This window comes from Astatotilapia calliptera, chromosome 5 (genome assembly GCF_964374335.1).
Source record: "Astatotilapia calliptera chromosome 5, fAstCal68.1, whole genome shotgun sequence".
NCBI classification, from domain to species: Eukaryota; Metazoa; Chordata; class Actinopteri; order Cichliformes; family Cichlidae; genus Astatotilapia; species Astatotilapia calliptera.
Window position 1 is genome coordinate 14207681 of NC_137426.1, and position 23784 is coordinate 14231464.

The window sequence follows — 23784 nt, forward strand, 5'->3', positions numbered from 1 at the left end:
TTTTGGAGCAAGACAAGTAAACTCTATGTTTTGTTCTTTATTGTTTCAGTTACACTGATAGTAAACGCCTTTTGTTGAATGAGTGTTACGGGGCAAACAAAGGGAGGGGGAGACGGGTAAGTAACAGACAGTTTAAAAAAGACTCGAGTTGTTGTATGTGTAGAGTGTTGCTAACAGGTGTTGTCAGCATATGATCAAGGACCACAAGTTTAAAGATCAAAGCATCTGGACAGAGTTTATGATACTGTGAGAGGAATTTACAACTCTGGAAGTTATCACATTGATTATCGTTCTGTCTCCTATCTTATTTTGACATAATCAATAGGAATGAGCCCTTGGCCATTTTGACTGGCCAACAGCAACTGATAAGACATAGTATGGTTGATGTCTTCAGTGTTTTCTTATCCTGGTTTTTCAGTCTAAATGATTTTTATCTTTCCAAAATGTTCCTTGCATTGTTTGAGTGCTCCTCGTGACAATAGTGACACAATGAAGCACTCATCGTGTCACTGTATTAGTTGAGGGCTGATAGAATATCTTATCCTCGGGCAGTTTTTGCAGCATGGATACTGAAATATTTTTTCAACTTGTTGTCGCTTGTCCACAGTTTATCGCCTCCTCTGCAGCCAAAGATGTTACGTGAGTTATCAGGATCTCGTGCTGGTTGAACCGGGTTTTCTTGACACTTTCACAGCTGACTAAATTTGAATAGTAATTTAGTATTAAGAAATAACAGCAGAGTATCTAGTCTCCACTCTAAACTCCTCAGAATGTTCCTTATTGAATGTAACCCTAAATAAAAGTTAAGATTTCATCAATATGTGCATCCATTTTTGAGAAAAGATACACAAAAAAGCAATTCCCTGGATTACCCACTGACATGCTTACACATTCAACTCATGCTGTGCCAAAAGTTCACACATGGGGTTTCTGTTTAGTTGGGCTCGCAGCCAGAGGACACACGCATGCTGTACACAGTGAACTATTGCCTAACAGGCTCCAACAGGAAAGCCTCTGAGTTCAGCACTAAGAAATATGAACCGTCAACCCCAGAAGGAATGAATGGGCTGTTTCAGATAAAAATTTGGATGAGCACAGCAGTGCAAGACTGCTGCACAATAGAAGATTTTTAGGAATAAGAGCAGGAAAAGACAGAAACGAAACAAAATAAAACATTTATTATGTAGACTAAGGATGGAGTGAATGGAGATTACAAATATTAATATCAGAAAATGTCAAAAACATGTTTCCTAGAACTGATTTACCCTGGAATTAATAAACCACCCTTCCCAGGGTGTGTGTGCCTCATTAGCGGAACTACAAGCTTCAGTTCCTCTATGACAAAACAATGATGTCACTCAGTGCACAGTGGTCAAAGTTCAAAGGTTAGAAAGGGTATACAAAGTCTGTGTAACCTCACTGTGGCCTTTTTTAAGGAAGGCCGAGAACCTTGGTGTGTGAAAAAACCTGGCAAGGACCGAGTCTCTAACAGTATCATTCTACAGTGATATATCCTAACAAGTCCTCAAATCTGATCGGCCATAGCCACTAACAACAATCCACCAGTGTGTTTGTCTGTTTAGCTGCCTGCTCTGGTTTGTTTAACATAGCTTTATTTGTAAGGCACTTTTTAAAGTATAATACACTCTGAAAATAACTAAACTGGATTCATGCAACACTCTCAATCAACTTAGACTTCTCACATCACAGGCAATAAATTCAAATTATCCCATTTTGTTTTCTATGATGTTAGTTTGCCCTGAGACAATGTTAAGCCCCTTTTCCATTGGTACCTACCCATATGGAAAAGATATATATAAATCTTATAAAGTTTGTATCTGTCTTGTGTGAAACTTGTATGAAAAGCATATAAGAGTGAAAACAGATATAAGATCCCTTGAAAAATTATATAATGAAACTTGTATGTTTTGGATACTTACTAAAACAATATATGAAAGTAATGAGAAAGTGGCCACTTTCATGAGTAAATCATATATAAGTTTTTAATATTTCTTTTCCATATGGGTACTTGGATTGACTCTCCACAGCTCGCCACAGTTTCCAGTGTTTTCCATTAAGCCCTTTTTAGTACCTGCTTGGCCGGGGTTCCAAGCGATCCGACCAGGTACACAGCGTTGTTTTTGTAGCCTTTTCTCTCGTTGCCAGGTTTCAAAAATGGTGGTTTTGATTTTTATGAACGATTCGCTCTTAAGGCTCATTAAGTGACACCACTGACCAGCCAATCGGTGGCATGTGCTCTGAAAACGTCACATTCTTGCCTCAACGTCCATATTTGTTGTAGCATTTGTGTCACGTTTTAATTACAACACAGGACGTTTGGATGCATTGCTATGACAATAACCAGGCACATTAGGTGGTACTCGATTGTAATGGAAAACCAGTTGATCTGAGTCAAGTGGAAAGCTGTGGCAAGTCAATCCAAGTAGGTACTAATGGAAAGGGGGCTTAAATTTAGGCATTATCGAGTGATTTTGGTTGAGAACAAGATCAAAGTTCGGGTTAAGATAAACCTCTGCACAATATTAATGCACTCACTGAAGAGAATGTGTCACACGTTAAGGTAATGAGTGCAGAAGTGCTAAGAACTGCAGTTCTCCTAAAGAATTTGGTGTTCCCTTTAAAAGTGAGTCAGTCACCAGTGAGTAAAATGGCCAGTTTTACAGCAGAAACATGCAGCCTGGTGTAAAACCTGTTCTTTATCTCTTCTTCTTTTTGTCTTTCAGTTGGTCCCTGTTTGAGTCACCACAGCAGATCACCTGCCTCCATCTCACACCAACCCTCTCTGTTTCTTCCTTCACTATGTCCATAAACCGTTTCTGTAGTCTTTCTCTTCTCCTTCCGCCTGGCAGTTCCTTTGCCCCATATATATTCACTACTCCTCTTCTGCACAAGTCCAGATCATCTCAATGTTGCTTCTTTAAATTTGTCTCCAAACTGCTCAACCTGAGCTGTACCTCTGATGGACTCATTCTAATCCTGTTCCTCCCAACAAAAACAAAATCTGCACCTCCTGTCTTTTTGTCAGTGGCACAATCTTCAAACCATCATCACTCCGTATTATCTAACTAATTTATGTCATATCGTTAGTTCATGTATTGTAACTTATTAGGGATAGATACCAGATGGAGATATCAGAGAAAGACACAGCACTCAAAGAATGGAAATCTGTAAGTGAATTCTCTGAAAGATGATTTTTAAGTATTCTATTACTTGTTCTAATTATATTTAGAAACCAATAAGTTGGGGACAGAGCAAGAATAACAACCTGCAGCTAGCACTTCAAAAGCACACACGTGCTATCCAAACAAACCATGACGTCCACTGAGGTAAAAACAGGCATGAGCTCCTTGATATACAAAACAAACAAACCCAGAGTAAAGACACAGAGATCAGCATCCACTGTGTTCACGAGCAGAGTGCATGATCAACTGGATCCATCCGATGCAGAAACACTTTCCCTGCGAGTCCTGAGGTGTTTTACTGTAATTCGCAGTCTGTTTCATGTGTGCTCATTCAATTTCCATCAGGTAGTCATGTTTATGTGTGATTTCTATGAAATATATAAAATATCCTCAAAGAAGCGCTGACATGCTAATGCGGATGATGAGTTCTTGAAATAATTAAAATGATAACTACTTGTTTGCTTTGTGTTTCACACATGTACATGTTTAAATTACACAGTTTACACGGAGATTGTGAACTTGACCTTTGACACACTTAGAAAAAAAACACCTCACTGGTTAAGTTGTGTTGTAAACACTTTTATCTGTTTTCATCACAGCAGCCTTTTTTTCTGCCTGTTCCTCACTTTGGATGTGAAACAATTGAAACAGCTCAAACTGTGAAGGTCAAAAACATCTGTTGTTGAAATGCAGATGTTGCCTTTGCAATTTATAAGCCAGAATGCTGAATTGTAAAATTCAGGATATTCACATCTTGTACTGGTTAATAGTCATGTTGATGTTCTAATGTAGCTACATGCTTGTGCTGATAGTGTCTCTAAACCATGAGACTAGAAGGGTTAGGGATCATTGTCCTTGGCTGTCAGTCTTTGTCAGCTATCTCAGCCAGTTCCATGTATGAAGCCAAGTGGAGCTTTATACACTGCAATTAATGTTAAAACGTTTAACAGGGATGGGCCAGTGTCCAGTGGAGCTTTTTTCTTTTTCTGAACTCGCTGACTCTTTCCCCGTATGCAGCTTGCATTCCAATGATTGCACTTTGTAAATAATCACGACTGATGTAATTGTGTCCTTCTTTGAACTCTCTCAGGCAGAGGAAGTCTGAGAGTGTGTCTCTCTCAACATCCTTAGTGAACGTTCTCAACTTGTTTCTCCCTTTCCTTGACCACGTTTTCTTCATCATGTTTGGGTGGCTTTTCGTGTCCAGTATGAAATGCACTTTTTTCATCTGCCTGGGATCTTCCAGTTGCTTCTGCATGTAAATCAGCCCAGGAAAGTTTTCACGTTCTACATCTAAGCCTGTGGACTGCCACTGGATTTTGTTAAGCAGCGCTATACCTGAATACGCACTCCTTCACACAGTCTGGTGAGAGCGTTTGCACGCACAGTACTTCTTGGTGCAAGATGTAATGAAACATAAACAGTTTTCAGTTCATTAACTTCTGCTATAAAACCCTCTTCCTCCCATATTTGGCCATGATTTCTTTCCATCTGAGTTCACAAACATACACATACAATGCTATTTGTTCAATATTGTTCAGGTACATTGACTCATCACGGGTAACTGACTATGCTGGAGCTGAACTGATATTCTGTATTTGCTAACTAGTGATGTTTGTTGCCAATTTTAAGGTCAGAAATACAATCACAAGGGTGATTGTATTTTTGGAGAGAGGCATATTATTATTAGCTTTTTAATTATCTCAGTTTTGTTTTTGAAATCTGAGATTAGAAGCTCTGATGTTATAATAAATTTCATTTAATTTGATTTACAACAACAGTCGCCTCAAGGCACCTTATACTGTAAGGCAAATAAGTGATAATAAAGACCCTAAAACACAGCACTATTTCTGTTGGCCATCTGTGAATGGCTTCTTGCCACTTGCTGTTACCTGAACTGCCTCAAAACTACCAGCAGCCCTGGGGTTTGAAGATTTGAACCAGTTCTTAGAGCGACTGTTGCACTGCACTGCTGTCAGTTTTAAACAGCCTTTCACATGATCTTGTTTGCGTTGGTTTTACCCAGGTTTTTTCACTTTATGTCTCCTTGCTTGTACTCTCTCATTCAATCAGAATCAAAATCAGAATACTTTATTAATCCTAAAGGAAATTATGTGGGTTATAGTTGCTACAAGACAGAAAGATTACAGAGGTGGAATATATATGATTGACATTTGACTCTAACCTGTGAACAGTGTCATTTTCTATTTTACTGTAGACAGTGTTCAAAAAGGTGTAACTATTGCAGTCTTTACAATGTATTAGATGAAGGAGTTGTACAGGGAGATGGCCACGTGCAGGAATGACTTCCTGTGTCATTCAGTGGTGCTTTTTGGTAAACTCAGTCTCTTGCTGAACATGCTCCTGTGACTAGCCAGCACGTCATGGAGTGGGTGGGAGTTATTTTGTCCTATGTTTTTTGTTATATGATTATTTTAGATAAACAGACATTTTTAAATGTGCTATAGAAATAAACTTGACTAGGGAGCAGGCAGGAGAAGTGGGGGCGTGCAGTGGAATCCAAAGTCAATAGCAGCGTGAGAGAATATATGAGTGTGAATGAGAGGTGGAAGGTGAGCATGCAAAGAGTGGCAACAGTGGAGGTGGATGGGTTTAAATGGCTGGCGTCAGCCATACAAAGCAACAGACAGTGTGCAAGAAAGGTGAATAAGAAAGTGCAGGCTGGGTGGAGTGGGTGGAGATGAGTGTCAGGAGTGATTTGTGACAGAATGATAGCAGCAAGAGTGAAAGGGAAGATTTACAAGGTGGTATTAAGACCTACTATGATATATGATCTGCCACTAACAAAATGACAGAAGTTTGCAACCTCTGGTATAAATGAAAACTCTTGAACGTCAAAGAACTGAAGCAACGCTGTAAAGAGTGGCCGAAAACTCCTCTACCGATTCCTCCATCACAACAATGGGAAAACCAATCAAGCCAAATGATAATAACTTCAAGTTATTGCTGCTAAAAGTGGTTCTACAATAGCTGTTCATTCATAGGGTGTACTCAGGTTTTTAGATTGCATCTTTGACCGGATCAGTTTATGATACATTCTTGTTAAACTGAAATTTTGTGTGGATAGACCAAAATATCTTGCAGCTTTTTGAGTTATCCCAAAAAACAATCAAACAAACTGAAACAACTGTTTGAACCTCCTTAGCAATGACAACCTAAGTGTATTTGAATATAATGTTTTATTGTTTTTGCTGAATGTGAGCAAATGCCTGAAACCAAAAGTTTCAACAGACCTTAAAACCAGAGGAGTAGGTTGTTACAGCAGGCTGTAATCATGTGTTCACTGTTGCTTTTTTTATACTGTCACGATGTCCACTGACTTTGGAGCGTGTGCTGTATTGTAAATCCCCTCTTTCTACTCTTTTCTTCTTCCCTGTCTCTCGCACACACACAGAAAGTCAAGCACCGCAGGGACGTACTTAACAAGTAAAAACAGGAAGTTGCTCACATCCCACCACACATTCCACACACCCTTGCACACACAAGCCCCCTAAAGCACACAGATAATGGAAAGAACAATCGAGGGATGGACAGAAAAAAGGAAACTCTAAACCGCTGCTTTAATGCTCATTGCTGAGGAATGAATGGAATACCACTCGTGTCCCTCTAGGCTTTCCTGCAATTGGCTGAGACAAATTGTGTGGGTGGCAAGGAATTCCGTGATTGGCTGCAAAGGAATGCCGGGACCGTTTAAATTGGACTAGGTTCAAGTTGCTGCGTAATTTAATATTGAAGTGACTAACAGACCTCTTCCTCTTCTCAGCGATTTGAAAAAAAAAAAAAAACTCCATTTACTTACGGGAAGGTTGGCAAACCAGACACACCCTCTTGATTTTTTTCCCTTTTTTTCATTTATTGATTTGAAGCAGAATGCCTTACAACACACTGAGTCACCGGATGTTGGCAAAATAAATACCAGCATTTAACCACAATACAAGGAAGGTACAAACATCAATTGATGTGGAAGTTATTATGAAAGATGAGGGCAGAAAGAAAATGTAAACAAGTTTTGTCTAAGAATACAAGGGTCACTAACACTTCCTTTCATCAAACATTAATTCCTGGGAAAAATGATCCTAGACTGATTAATGAATGAGACAAATGTTTGGCCAAAAGCAACGAAGGAAAGGACAAATAAGGAAAAGAGGAAATAGGCAAAATGGGAGAAAGAAAGGAATAATGAAAATGAGCAGGGACAGGAAAATTGAATCCACAAGAAAGAAGAAGGGGAAAGAAGAAAGAAAGGGAAAGTGGAGGGAAAGAAACCAAAAGAGAAATATGAAGAGAAGAATAAAGGAAAGAAAGGCCAGGGAGGTGTCGAAAAGAGAAAAGAAGAGGGCAACACAGAGAAATATTATAATAGAGGAAATGGGGTTGGCTATGAATACAAGCTCAGCGACAACTGAGGGACTTTTAAAGCAATAGACTAAGGAAAGTATATAAAGTTATAGCATTGAGGATAATTATAGAACACTGGAGTCTGAAAAACAGGAACGTGAGCATGCAGGAGAGGAATATCATGATGCCATGAAAATGTGCTCAAAGAGGATATGAAGGAAGACTTTCTCTTTTTCTGGGAAATAGAATTAATAATTATGCAATACTGGTTGTACTGGGAGCAGGTATGGTTGTGACTGTAAAACACGAGTTGAATAAAAACTCAATGACTGATAATTTTAAAATAAAATCCAAGCTCATGTGTAACGATACATTTAAAACAAATATTTCATCTTCTCCTCTTTGGTCTTCATCTGAAAAACAAAAATCCAAAATTAAAACACATAATATATAGTAGAAATTAATTTATTGCCACTTGACACGTGCACAGCTTTGAGTTGCATCATTAATAGTACTCGACCTTCTGACTTCAACTCTCCTTGGCCCCAAAACACACACACACACACACAAAACAGGCCGTGACCCCGTCTCATCAAAGGTTACCGAGGGTCATCGATGATGAGGACCAAATAGGATTTAGGACATTTTCACATCTCTAGTTCAGTTCGTTTGATCTGAAGAAAAGAATCTGGCACTTTACTCTTTTTAGGTTCAACACACAGATGAGCAGGTGTGTCGCTCACTGGTTTGTTTTTTTTATGTCATCCTGAATCATCCGCACACACATGACAAAATCTGATTCAGGTGACTGACGGCAGATCAGTTTGCAAAAATGAAATGAGTGATGATTACTGACAATCACTTCAGGCAATGTCATAGCTAAATATAACCTTTTCTTTGTTAAATATAATTTTGACTCCAATTTGCTAAGCTGTTATTTCATTTTTTAAAAATTCAGCTCTTGTGCCTGATTTTTATACCTTTTGTTAAAGGACACAACGCTTGTTTTGAAGCCAATGGACTGCTGCTATGTGTCTGTGAGCGCAAGGGAGGGAGAAAAAGGAGAGTGGAAAAGTACTAGCTGTCACCGAGCAGAAACAGGAGCTGGAAGCATGTAAATAATAATAATAATAACCACTGCAGCCAAAAAGAGTGTCTGACAAGCCCAGTTGTAAGTAAGCTCTTAAGACTCGACTGTACACTGTGTTCTCGACTTCCTGTTGGGCTCGCTGTAATCACAGCACAATCTCAATTCCCCTGACTTTTTCCAACGCAGATGCCTGAAGATGAGTAGGGTGACCTGGACTCTGAAATACACCCACAGTTCAGCAGATCTGAAAGATAGTCTTTCACTTCTTGCTGCAGAGATTTTTGGCACAAATATGTAGGTCTTTGGAACAGGCAAAGGCGTAAGACATAATGTTGACACCCCGCATGTTGGTATTAGCCATTGAGACTGGGAGACGAGCTCAGTCCCTCTTGGATGACAAGACCCTCAGGGATGGTGATGATTCATCATTCGGGACAAACAACAGACTTTGTCCTGAAAACTGGGCTCCAATGTGTGCACGGACACATGTGGTAGTAATCTGTTCAGAAGCCAGACATAGTGTCCACTTGAGTCCGGTGTCTATAATAGTTTTAGTACTGATTTGGTAGTGTTTACTGATACTGAGAAGATTTGTCTAATATTTTGAATCTTGTGTGATCTTGGTTGCTGCTTGCCCCATTTACCACCAACTTCCTTTATTACATTAAATCCAATAATGGGCTTTTATGCAACACTGGGATTACTGGATACTAGCATTAGAACTAGAAGACGATTTTCAGGGTGACAGTCCAAGTAAAGCTCTGTTTCTATCCACTCATCACATGGGATTTCACTACCATTAACTGCTAAAGGTACTAGTGGTTCTGTTCCCAAAAGCTCAGTAAGTGGCGTGACAGTCTGTCTACATCCTCGAGAAAGATGGCCCTCCTGACCACAGCGGTACCAGTATCTACACAGGTCACCAAGCTGTCACGGCCTAGCTGCACATTTGGCACATTCTCTCTTATACTCTTCTTGCCCTTAACCTTGTTGCTTCTAAAGTCTACAGTGTTGGGAAGGTTACTTTTAAAATGTATTCCACTACAGATTACAGAATACATTACAAAATGTATTTTGTAATGTTTTCTGTTACTTACTAAATGAGAGTAATGTATTCTGAATACTTTGGATTACTTAAGGAGCCTCCGGGATGTAATCTGCCAGCCATATTTGGACAACAACCTAGTCCAGTCTCCTTCATTTGATTCTCATGTTAAACACATCAGAGCTGTTCTACAGGGATAACAAAGACATTGTCACGGTCCGGGGCAGCGGCCGTGTGGAAAGTGGAAGGAGGACCCAAAATGCAGCACTTATTCAGATGTGAGGGTGATTTATTGTTAATAACAAACACAAGGTGGAGATGGCAAACAGAACTAAGGACGAAACTAAACTGGGATAAACTACACAGAGGAGTGGCAAACCTGAACATGAAGGGAGAACAGCAGGGAGAACACGCAGAGGATTACACCAGGTAGGAACACAGACGACGCGACGAGGAGCAGAGGAAATCACACGCTATAAATACACAAAGAGACACTGGGAAATCACACACAGATGGGGGAAACAGCTGGACCTGATTAACCTGACGAGACAGGGGAACACTAACACCAGGGACCAACAGAGGCAGCACAAACCCAGAACCCAGTGTCTAAAATCCCAAGCACAAACCATCCCAAAACAGCCATGAATAATAATGAAAGTAATAACAATAAGTACATAAACATAAAGTCACTGAGTCATGGTCGCAGGACCATGACAGTACCCCCCCCCTCAAGGGCTGGCCCCCGACAGCCACAGAAACACACCACCAGATCCGGGCGGGCGGCAGGGGGCCCAGGACGGAGGGACCGGACCACGACCACGGACGGAGGCCCCAGAGTCCCAAAACAAAGATGAACACAAAACCCACAGGGGAGCAGAGTCCAAAGCACAGTTCAGGAGGCCGTCAACGAAGAAGGCAGCGGACCAGACGAGGATGCAGACACGAAGGCTGGACCAGACGAGGATGCAGACACGGAGGCTGGACCAGACGAGGATGCAGACACGGAGGCTGGACCAGGCGATGGAGACACGGAGGCTGGACCAGACGATGGAGACACGGAGGCTGGACCAGACGATGGAGACACGGAGGCTGGACCAGACGATGCTGATGATGCTGATGCTGATGATGCTGATGATGGACCAGATGATGCTGATGATGCTGATGATGGACCAGACGAAGATGAAGATGAAACCGGGCCAGGCGAGGATGAAACCGGGCCAGGCGAGGATGAAACCGGGCCAGGCGTGGATGAAGCCGGGCCAGGCGAGGATGAAACCGGGCCAGGCGATGAAGAAGCTGCAGCTGAAGCTGGGCCAGGCGAAGCTGACACTGTAGCTGAAGCTGGGCCAGGTGAGGATGAAGCTGGACCAGAATCAGGCGAGGATGAAGCCGGGCCAGGCGAGGATGAAGCCGGGCCAGGCGAGGATGAAGCCGGGCCAGGCGTGGATGAAGCTGTAGCTGAAGCTGGGCTAGGCGAAGCAGACGCTGAAGCTGAAGCTGGGCCAGGTGAGGATGAAGCTGGACCAGAACCAGGCGAGGCTGAAGCTTCAGGCTGAGGCGTGGCAGTAGCAGGTGGTAGCGCTGCAGGTGATGGTACTGCAGGAGGCGGCGCTGCAGCCACAGGTGGAGAAGCAGCCGCAGGTGGAGAAGCAGCCGCAGGTGGCCGGACGGGATCCTCGGGCCCCCCAGCCGACGTGGCAGCAGGTGTGGCATGAGGCTGGACGAGCTCCTCGGGCCCCCCAGCCGAAGAAGCAGGAGGCCGGACGGGCTCCTCGGGCCCCCCAGACGACGTGGCAGTCAGTGTGGCATGAGGCTGGACGAGCTCCTCGGGCCCCCCAGCAGGCGAAGCAGGAGGCTGGACGGGCTCCTCGGGCCCCCCAGCAGGCGAAGCAGGAGGCTGGACGGGCTCCTTGGGCCCCCCAGCTAGTGAAGCAGGAGGCTGGACGGGCTCCTCGGGCCCCCCAGCAGGCGAAGCAGGAGGCTGGACGGGCTCCTTGGGCCCCCCAGCTAGTGAAGCAGGAGGCTGGACAGGCTCCTCGGGCCCCCCAGCGAAAACAGCCGCAGAACCAGTGGGCACCGCAGCCCCCGGCACACACGAAACAAGACCAGTAGGCACGCGGGCCTCCTGGCACACATGAAACAAAACCAGTAGGCACGCGAGCCTCTGGCACATGTGAAACAAAACCAGTAGGCACGTGGGCCTCTGGCACATGTGAAACAAAACCAGTAGGCACGTGGGCCTCTGGCACATGTGAAACAAAACCAGTAGGCACGTGGGCCTCTGGCACACATAAGGAGGGCTGCAGCTGCGCAGAGCACTGACCCTGCTCAGGCAGTGACAGCCCGGTGCAGTTCACAGCTGGCATCTTGGCCACCAGGGGTCCAGAGTAAGCTGAGGGTAGTAACCCCGCCTCTGGGGAAGCCCCGGAGTGAGTAACAGTCACTAATGTTGCCAGCTGTTGAGGAACAGGTCCGTAATGTAACAGTTCATCTCCCTGCCTAGAAACAGCGGTGGAAAAACAGTGTGAAAACTGTGATTCAGCTATTACCGGAACCGTGGGTTGTAGCGATGCTAGCGGTGATGGTGGTGGCTGAGTGGCTAACTGGAGCGGCGGCAGAACAGGCAATTGCGCCCCCAGGGAGGCTAACGGCTGAGCTACTGACTGGGGAGCTTGTGGCCGAGCACTGAACTGAGCCGGAGAATGGCGATAAAGTCCTGGCTCAGAAGGGGTGGCAGAGACACAGTCTGTTAGTCTTGCAGAGGGTCTGCTGGGTCCATCTTGTGGTCGCGTCGTACTGTCACGGTCCGGGGCAGCGGCCGTGTGGAAAGTGGAAGGAGGACCCAAAATGCAGCACTTATTCAGATGTGAGGGTGATTTATTGTTAATAACAAACACAAGGTGGAGATGGCAAACAGAACTAAGGACGAAACTAAACTGGGATAAACTACACAGAGGAGTGGCAAACCTGAACATGAAGGGAGAACAGCAGGGAGAACACGCAGAGGATTACACCAGGTAGGAACACAGACGACGCGACGAGGAGCAGAGGAAATCACACGCTATAAATACACAAAGAGACACTGGGAAATCACACACAGATGGGGGAAACAGCTGGACCTGATTAACCTGACGAGACAGGGGAACACTAACACCAGGGACCAACAGAGGGAGCACAAACCCAGAACCCAGTGTCTAAAATCCCAAACACAAACCATCCCAAAACAGCCATGAATAATAATGAAAGTAATAACAATAAGTACATAAACATAAAGTCACTGAGTCATGGTCGCAGGACCATGACAGACATGGTGTCAAACTCACACTGGTGTCCACAGAAGTGTGACGTCTTCAAGAAGAAAGTGCATTTCCTCAGTTGGATGTGGCAGTGGCTGCTCAGATAAATGAGCAGTGTTGGGACTAACGCGTTATTAAGTAACGCGTTACAGTAACTACGTTATTATTGTGGTAACGAGCACGGTAACTAGTTATTATGCCAAAATCAGGAACGCGTTAGTCGTTACTGGGATTTAGATAGGGTCGTTACTCGTTACTTCGTGTGGTGGCTATCGCGGAGCTTCCACAGATTCAGTAACATTAGCAAGTGTTGGAGGCAGCAGGTGGATGAAGGAAAAGAGACCCGAGGCAGCCGCCGGTCCAAGTGTGAACTGAACTTCCGGTAAGAAGTTATGACCTGCAGTCTCTCTGGGTCAGATATAAACCAAGTTTAGGTGGAGTTTATTTTCGTTATTCTGACTTTTTCCGTACTGCGTGCTAGCTAGCATGACGGAGTTTCTATACAGCTGGGTGGTGCTATGAAGTTAATGATGTTGAACTTTATTTTGTTCATAAGTTATTAGAGTTGCCAACCGCCCCGTCTGGTATTCAGAGAAAATATTACGCGTTTCTTATTGAGGTGAAAAGGAACAGTTTGTCCCGTAATTCAGCTACAATGAAAAAGGCACAAAGCTGGAGTTATTCTGTGTCTTTGCTGCACAGCTGCCTCTTCTTCTTTCATTCTCCCCCCTCCCTCTCCCGTTTCTACTTCAATCATGAAAACTGATCAGTGATCAGCTGATCGGCTCTCTTGTTTGTTTATCGCTCACTTTGCGCCGAAAGAGGAAACCAGTGGATGTCGCGGTAAACAACAGCAGCACGTTTAAGCTTGATCAGCTGTTGTTAGAATTTATTTAATATTAATTTCTAGTATCAGCTGATGTTTGCTGGAGCCACAGCTGCAAAAAAGCTGCTGGTCATGATATGGTTTGGTTATCTGGTGAGAGGGAAACATGAAGATGAAACCAGGAGATGTCCTTACTGAATCATCAGAGCTGAACAGGTGATGGAGAAACAGGTTTACCTTTTAGTTAACATGAATGAGTTGAAGGGAAGTTATGAACTGTTTCTGAGAGACAAATAACCCCAGGATCCTTTTTTAGGTAGCTGACAGCTGGTAACTGTGCAGGGGTGGATCTAGCAAAGTGTTGCCAGGGGGCCAGGTAGGGCATTAACAGGGAAAGGGGGGCACAAAGAAATACTTTTCTGTCTTATTCTCATTTAAAACGTCTCGCTTTAAAAAATAATTATCTGAATCTTTCAACAAACAATTGATAGATTGATACATATATACCATCAGAACAGTACATCACTGTCACAACAGCGTTTGTTTTCATTCAAAGGCTTTATGATTTTTCCTATAATGGTGGGCCAGTCTCTAGTCAAAATGCCCGGGCCAATTTTCTGTCCCAGTCCAGCCCTGTAAGCAGCTCATCTGCAGTCTGGCGTTACCTACATCTTCCTATTCAGAAGGCAGAATTTCTGAGTTCTGAGTACAATCGAAAGCAGTTTTTGTGTTGGATGTAAAAGGCGCACATGACTCTGTGACGTAGGCTAGAATCATGGCAGCAGTCAATGACGGTCCAGGCGTGGGATTTCTCTTGTGGAAATATGCACATTATCTTTTCCTTTCTATTGGTAGGTGGCACAGTGCACTTGTGGCAGGTAAGCAAGCTAGAAGACTGGCAAAGTTATGGAAGCAACACATTAACAAGAGAATTCTGAGTAAAACCAAAGTTACTTTCCCTAGTAACTAGTTACTTTGAAAGTAACGAATAACTTGAAGTAACTGAGTTACTTTTGAGAGAAGTAACTAGTAATGTAACTAAGTTACTATTTTAAAGTAACTTACCCAACACTGTAAATGAGTGACCGGCAAAGTAATCCATTACAAAAGTAAGCTGTCATTAACGCAGAACTGCTGCTGTGTTTCAGGCAAGAGCAGTATACAAGCACTATAAAGAAATATAAGAAATGTTTTGGTAAACTGGACTGTACATACTATGTTGTGTATTGTTTATTGATTTAATGCCTGTCAGTTACCCTGTTAACTAAGGGCCGATTACTCAAGGGTAATTACAGATAATCACTTAGAAAAGTAACGCAGGCCAGTCATGGTAATGCAAGCCGACAGTAACACAGTAACTTCTGATTAGACGTTGACATTAAAATCACAAAGGTTTTTCCTACAAATGCATATTCGCCTGGCTGTGTCACATGAATCTGTGACAGCTGTTTTTATAAAGCAGTTAATCTTTATTTTCTTATTTCATGTAAACAGGTCTTCATGAACACAATCTGAACCTTGTATGTAAGAAAACAAACAGAAAATTCCACTTTTAGATGAAGAATCAAGGACTCCGGTGAGATTATTATCAGCAAACCTACGAGATGTTATAAGAGAAAACAGAAGCGAGTTCTCACGCCCTTACGGAAAAAAATGGTCCCATAATGAAATCCCACAAGCACACAACAAGATAAAGAGCTTTTTTTTTAAATTATTAGACAGAAAGTAGTTTGAACCTTTGAACTGATGATTAAAATGTGTTAGAAATGTCTTTATTTGCATGCAAAAATGCAAAAGCACAAAAAATAAAAAAATTACGTTGAATACTAGACCTGGATGAATTTAGTTTGCAAACTTGTACTCAGTGGACTTAAAGAAGAGAAGAGAAGAAAAGAAAAAAAAAAGCTTAATCTTCAACACCAGTGTTCCCAGCCTGAAGCAAGTCCTGCCATTCACTCACACACAAAGAAACTGAGAGATGCACTGCTTTGTTCATCTTCTAAAGCAGTGACTGTGTGTGTGTGTGTGTGTGTGTGTGTGTGTGTGTGTGTGTGTGTGTGTGTGTGTGTGTGTGTGTGTGTGTGTGTGTGTGTGTGTGTGTGTGTGTGTGTGTGTGCGTTCAATTGTGCTTATGTGAGCAGATCTTTAACTCTCCGCTGACCTTTGACTTTCCATGTCTGTGTCTCGGTCTGTAAACGCAGCCTGTGATTTTCCTCCAACAACGTGGCGCACATCGGTTCTATCGCAGCCGTATCAAGACTTCTTTCTTGACCATGGTTACTTGGTGTGTAGTACAAACATTCAAAACATACAATGGCATCTCATCTGGCCAACAAGTGCTTAGGCTGAGCTTTTAACCAGGGCCCTGCTAGAAAGTCTAGCTATGTCAGTGTCATTTACCTTTAACTCTTTATTATTTGATTATTATCTACTGATGTATGCCTTATTTTATTTCATTGATACATCAGTTGTCTTCCTAGTTTGTTCATGGAGTATGAATTTTTACCTAAATTTTATATGTATATTAAATGCTTCTGTAAAACACTTTTTAACACTGAAAGTATTATTAAAATTAAGTAGTTTTTATCATTATTATTCCTCTTAATAAAAATATTGTAAGCTACTTTAATTAAGCAAAAACTGTGCTCAGAAAAGGCACTAACAGCCACTTTTCGCCATATAGCTACAGTATAATAACAAATATTATAAAACTATACATGGTTTATATGGTACTTTTCATTTCACTTTTTCATCCTTCAAAAACTGAGAAAATATGATTCTTCTCTTTTTCAGAGGATTTTAAATTCAGATTAGTTTCAAATTCCTGTCTACGCTCAACATAAAGTCGCATTAAGCCGATATCATTTCAAACTTGTGTTAAACTGTTAGCCCAACAGTGACTCATAACCAAACACCTATAGCAGTTTAATCTATAAGACCTCTGGATATTAAAATACACTACATTGATGCAATTTAAACAAATGTAAACACACAGGTAAGCATTTTCTCCTGCTAGCCTTTGTTACTTTACCTTCTAGCAGCCATTCCCCAGAAGCCAGTGACTCTCTTTTTTAACTGTAATACATGGGACTCAAACCATCTCTCTATAAAACACAGATGGAAAAAGACCCCTAAATCATTGCACCCCAAATATACATGTAGCATTTCTTCAGTAGCTTTCATAAAGCTGCCATGATGAGACACATAACAGCGTTCGTCTCAGCAGATTCGCGCAAAGTGAACCGAATACTTTCTGCGAGAGTGGACACCCAACATAACTCAGCTGACCTCTGTAACTCCATCTGGTTTTGATCATGAACCAGACACGCCCCCGGACTTCGTAGCCATCCCACTGCTCTGTGTCCCTCATTCATTCTCTTTGCTTTTTCTCACACTCATTCATACACTCATCCTGTGCTTCTGTCAGACTAAACAGTGGAATAACAACCAGTGAACGTGCCGTTCGTCTGCAGGGCGAGTGTTTACACAGTATCCCCTCTCCCACTCTGCGATCACTCTCTCTTTCGTGCACGCTCATTGTCGTTTTATCTCTTGATGTTTTTCCAAGACTGCTGTTCTTGCTGTTTTTCCACTCAGGCTGTAATGACACAGTATGGACGTTAATGGACTGTGCACATGTGTTTTGAGGAAAGAAGAAAGGGATCATATAGCACCTCAAACACATAGTGATAAGGTCCCCCAGCCTAACAATGACATCATCAAAGTCCAGTTCAAACAGCTAAAACAATTATCTTAACGAAAAAGATGAAATAAAATGTTTTGAAGTATTTTAAAGTTATACATTCAACCCTGTTAGATTGCATCAGCGCATCGACTGACTTCCTGCTGCCCTCATTTTTTACTGTTGCAGATTAATTGTCAGATTATAGTCTGCGGTTTTCAGATTGTCTCTCAGATAAGGCCCGATTTAGGCTTCTGCAGGGGAATCTTTGTAAAGCCTACGATGTAACACACGTAAGTGTTTGACATCAGTGCTGACATTTATGCCCGTGTTGGTACATTATGTGTTGATTACCATGTGGTTGTGTCTCAGGGTTTTATAAGCAGTGTCAGCCATGATTGAATCAGCTAACATCCTTTTAGCTAACTTTTTCCCTTCTGGGTCCCCACTCTTTGGTGTGGTCAAACATTTGTCCCTCAGGTTTTTCTACTTCTTCACACATCCGTTCTGATAGTTTCAGCAGTCTATATCCAGGAATTTGCTGACATTTGTGAGTCCTTATTTTGATGCTGTTGTTCATTTTGTTGCTTATCATCCTCTACCTGATAAATTAAAAAGCAGACTGAAATTTATAAAAAGAATCAATGATTGTGAATAGTTGTGGACTGCATTGACCAGCTACAGCGTATTTGCAGCTGAAGTTACCATAATTTGTCTCACTTCCTTTAACTTAACATAAGCAGGGTTGGACATTTTTAAAAAATTAAACATTTTCATGAACATGAATATACAGAACTTTATCCAGGATTTTACTGCTGGCTTCACCTGGATGACATTGAGCACAACGAAGGTGCTATCTCCTTGCAGCTGCTTTGCTCACTAGCAGATTGCCGCAGTCAACCTTAGTTCGAATAGAGCATGTCGGCTTGTAGGCAAACACTCACTAACTAAGTGCTAAACCATAGTGAAACTGGAAACAGGGAATGGTCATCTTCAAAGTAAAACTTTACAGCTGAAAACTTAAATGTTTCGAAAGATCCATCCATTCGCTTCCGCTGGAGCCTATCCCAGCTGTCATAGGGCGAGAGGCGGGGTACACCCTGGACAGGTTGCCGGTCTGTCACAGGGCTAACACACAGGGACAGACAACCATTCGCACTCACATTCACTCCCGCATTCACACCTATGGGCAATTTAGATTAATCAATTAACCTATTCCCAATAAGTACATGTCTTTGGACGGTGGGAGGAAGCTGGAGTACTGGGAGAGAACCCACGCAAACACGGGGAGAACATGCAAACTCCACACAGAAAGACCCCGGCCTGATGGTGGAACTGAACTCAGGACCTTCTTGCTGTGCGGCAACAGTGCTAAGCACCGTGCCACCGTGCTGCATTGCATCTTTCGAAAGATGCAACTTTTAATTTGAAGACAAACCTTCTGGTTTGATCTAATTGTTTTAAGTTTCCGTACCACTCAGTAGGTAAGTAAGTGTTTGCAGAGACGTTGGGATCTTCCACTCGAACTATGGGCGACCCCAGCAACCTGCTAGCAAGCAAAGCAACTGCAAGGTTTAAGAGCAAAAGACAGTCTGGCTCTGTCTTTTGCAAACTGCTTGCAATCAAAGCCTGCTCAAACATGATTGGTGAACAGAGCTTGGACTACAAGCACGGCATATTCTTGCCCTTTGCCTACAAATTCAGTTGCCAGAGATTAAACAGTCAAGACCTCAGCTTCATGTGAGGGTAATTTTGACTCATGTCAAGAGCTTAAAGATGAAAAGAACTGTGTAGCAGGAAGCACTTCCACTTGCATTTAGTTAGTCAGCCTAACCGCCGTGTGCATATGTTTTAAACTACTCTGACACGTTTGCCTTTCTTACATGAAGCACACAGCAGGTGGTAGCTCTCACAAGTGGAAATACTCTGTTTTGGTTTAGGGAAGGAGATTTAGAGTTTGGAGGAGGGAGTACACATGGCACAAACTGACTCACCAGGCAATAAGATACGCGATTGAGCTTGGCAGCCTATACCACTATGTCATCAACGTGCAATGTAGGGCGGAAACGCTATTGTGGCGGAGGGGGTGGTTTGTGTGCTTGCTTCGGCAAGCGCGTACGCTAAATTGGATACGATACAGAGAAGATTAGCATGGCCCCTGCGCAAGGATGACACGCTAATTCGTGAAGCGTTTGTGGCTCAGCTGCAGGGGAGGGGTGGAGCAGCGGATTCAGGGCGTTGTGTCAGCGGGAGGCTGGTTGTCACAGACAGCAAGCATCTTCTAATCTGGCCCTCCCTGTTTCAGTAGCCGCCAGGCTCGGAGGAAGACAGCCGATCGGAGCGGCTGATAGGAGCGGAGCTGGCAGCGGGGATCGAAATGACAGAGGACAGACACTGGAAAGTGTAAAATAAAATAAAAGTTGCACAGAACAGCCATATCTGGGTCGTGTCAGGTCCTTTTACAGCTATATCATGAGGCCAGAAACTAAAACAGCTATTTTTAATTGTTGCACTTTGTAGCATTCAAGTTATATATAAAACTACTTTTTAAAAAAAGGATCTGGTGTGAGTGCGAACATTGCAGCACAACTTGATAAAGACCACGTTGAAGACCACGTTCAGTCTGCCAAATGCTAGAAAATGTATAAGCCTCCAAAGGGCACGTTCCTCATTCCAGTGGTGGAAAAAGTATATTTAAAAACGACTACACTTTTTTCTAGCCATTTTCTACTTGTACTCTGTTACAACTCAAAGAAAAAAAAATGCAAATTCTGTTTGATTACAATATATCTGACAGCTTTATTTGTTACTGTGCAAATCATCAGACACAACGCTCCATGGATTCTGCTCCAAAGCAGGGCCTCTGTGCTCATATGCATCAGACACTAGGGAGCGAACAGGTTAAAGACCCTTTAATGACTTCACAGGACATCAGAACATGCAGCTCACTCGAGCAGTGCATGTGTGAAAACAGTGTTGATATTTTTCTTTTTTTGTTTCATTTTGTGATTTCTGTGGAACTGAGAAAAAAAGCTATCGCAGTTTTGTTTTGTTTTTTTCTCACTGATTTCCTGTTGTTACGGAAGCCCCACCTTTTATCAAGAACATGCTCACCCCAAATAAAACCACACATCCTCTCCAACGTTGCCTTTTATGTTTTTATTTCATCCTTTTTGATTTATTTTTGTCTTTATCCCCTGCACTCTCTTTGTGTCATTTTCATGCTCTGGCAGCTGAATGTGGAGCCGGTCTGTTGTCTAGTTTAAGGGGCATGTGTGATTTTTCATGCTGTGGATATCGGATGTGAAATATCTCCCTCTCTTCCTGAGACCCTCTGCTCATTAAATCAAGTCTGTGAAAGCTCCTGGGGGGTGGTGTCGAGGCAGGGGGCTGGGTAGGGGGGCACCTGTGAGCCATTTGTGGATCTGACCCCTAATTTTGAGAAACCCCCCGCAGTAACGCAAGACTTCTGGGAAAGAGAAAAGTTGAGCTGTGCTTTGAATGTAGGAGGCCTTCAGTAGCTGATAATGACATGTCTGCTGAGTGTTCAGCAGTAAACAAAAAAAGGGTCTTTAAAAGCCATACAAGAGAGTGAACTAAAATTATCACATGGTTTAAAGGTAATCCTTAAGACTGTGATACAATGGGTACCCCGGAATACTCACTGAACTGATTCGGTTTTGTCACCTGTGAACAATGAACATATTTCAACTTTTAAACCATCATAAACTGGAAAATTTCCATAACTTCAGATCAATAAGTGAAGCTTCTGTGTCATGATCTAAACCTCCAAAGGTGCAAAAAAAATGCATCTTTGTTTATTTTGCCTGTTGAGCAATTCTGTGGTAAATGTGGTTAAACTTATTGTTATTTATTTGTTAGTAGCTAAATGTAAATCCATTCATCTCCAAGGAGAACAGATATGCTGCATCGGATTTAGCTACTTGCTCACACACCTGCTTTCTTTGGCTAAAGTAATACAATATTATTCAGTAACTATTATTGCAGGGCAGAGTGGTGCAGTGGTTAGCAATGTTGGCTTACTATTGCCTTCATTTCCACTATTTGGCTGGGGTCTTTCTGTTTGGGGTTTCTTCTTCTGTGCACGTTCCTCCTGTGTCTGATTTAGAAAATAGATTTTCGATGAAATAGATATTCATCTCCCCCAATAAATGGAAAAAAATGGATAGATGGAACAATATCTTTAATTATAAGCTAATATGGTAATTAGTAATAATTAGTACAAATCCAAGGTATGCAAAAAGCATACATAAAACACATTCACTTATATGGTTACATTTAACATCCCAGTTGACCCCATTTCCCATTTTGCGAAGAGATGTTACTCAGAAATCTATTTCTTTTTTTTTATCTGATTGATTTTTGGTTTGTTTGTTTTGTTTTGCTCTCTGTTTTTCTGGTGATATTCTTCTTATTGTTGTTGTTGCTGTTGTTATTATTATAACTCTAGGACTTTTTGGTAAGTTTGAATACAGCAGATCCACATCAGTAACATCTGCTCTTCTCTCATCCTAATTCCTCATTATTTCTTCTTCATATCTTTCATTGACCTCATGATGGTTTCCAGTGAAGTCAAACTAAAGTTAGGAAAAGCCTGGACTGTGACAGTCACTGAGTCTGTGTGCACTGAAAAGTGTTACTTGTTCTTCCTGCATCACAAATGAAGGAAGGCTGCTATAACCAACAACAATGCATGCTACAGTACATGCAGTAAATGCAAACCAGTTCTTATTAGCATTTTTCTGAGTTTCATAACTTGAAACTACTTAAGCATAAATCCAACATTGAACATAGCATTATGGTAAAATGGGATTACTTGTGTGCATGTGTGTGTGCATGTGTGCTATCTTGACCCTTCAAGCACATAATTCCCTCTTTGGAGTTTTCCATTGCAGTCCTGAAGAAATTCCCACGCCTTCTTAGAAATGACTGAATGGAATTCCTCAAGCAGCTTTTCTCATTCTCCTTTCCTTTTTTTTTTTTTGTTGTTGTGACTGCAAGAAGGCTGCAGGCCTCCATTCATTCTCTATGCTTGTCTTTCATCTCCCTCTTTATTCTTTTATGCCCTGCTCCTGCTCTCATAACCTGTGCACATCTTGTCTCACTTTCTCTATTCTTCTTTCTATGATTTTTTTTCTCTTCATTTTCCTTTTCTATATTTCTTTCTGCTATTATGGTAACTGCAGTGAGAGTGAACCACTTTAAAGCCCTGCTCTCTTCCTGTAAGATTTCAAGGCATGTTTTCTTCTTGTTGCCATGTTTTGACTTTGACAGGAACTTGCTGCAGCCATGGAAACGGAGCAACCTCACTTCACCTGTTTGTGTATATGTGTGTGACCGCAGACCACAGACATACACTAATACCCACATCTGCAGATCTTTTCAGGTTGTTCTGTGATGTTTGTGTGCTGCCAAAAGACAGCAAGCTGCAGGGAAGCTTCCTGTCTGAAAGGAAGAGGCCAGAGTTGATTTTGTACTTCTAGGAAACCAAAGTAGTTTTATCACATCAGAGACAACCGGAAAGAGCTGTAGTATGAGGCTGTAGGAGGAGCTGCTGAGCATGACTTTATTCCTTTGTGCATTTATTTAATTTTAAAGTTTAATGTTGTGTTTTGTGTTTGCTTCTCGTTGTGTTTCTTTGTTTTGTGCATCACTTTTCGTTGATGCATGCATGCAGAGAAGTGACATTGTTATGCAATAATAAGGAAGTGACATGTGGTATATTTTTAAATAGATTTAGATAGATTTGAAACCAAACAGTGCTGTTGCTAGCCTCGAACAACAAGCAAAAAAAACACACTGCAGATTCTGACTTCAATACTAAGATCCAGCTCACCCCTGTTATAATAATTCAAAGCTAACTATACTCTTTAAATAGTTTGAATCTAACATTTGATTCTAACTTCAAGCTATTTTTGGTTGTCAGAATTATCTCTACTTTGTGAGTGTGTGTGCATGTGCACATGTACTAATTCATACTTCATATAAATTAAATACATGAAATGCAATGCCTTGCATGTGCTAAAGAAGAGTTGTAAAGACATTACATGCAGCATGATGATGAAGACAGCATTAGCATTTATACATTGTGGTAAAAAGGATGCACATCCTCTTTCTATTATAAGACGTTCTATCAGAAAGAAATAATCTGAGAAGCTCCTAAAATTAGGTAAATACAACCTTACATGAATTAACCTACATGAACTAAAGAACATGGCATACGTCATCATTTTTTTTTTTGTAATTGAAACAAAAATTAAGA

At 42.0% G+C, this 23784-nt stretch overlaps 1 non-coding gene across 1 annotated transcript; it reads left to right on the forward strand.

Moving 5' to 3' along the window:
• The first annotated feature begins 19598 nt into the window (after nucleotides 1-19598).
• On the forward strand, nucleotides 19599-19704 carry LOC113023126 (U6 spliceosomal RNA). Its single transcript, XR_003272519.1, has one exon. It is a non-coding gene; the product is annotated as a U6 spliceosomal RNA (small nuclear RNA).
• Nucleotides 19705-23784: the final 4080 nt, after the last annotated feature.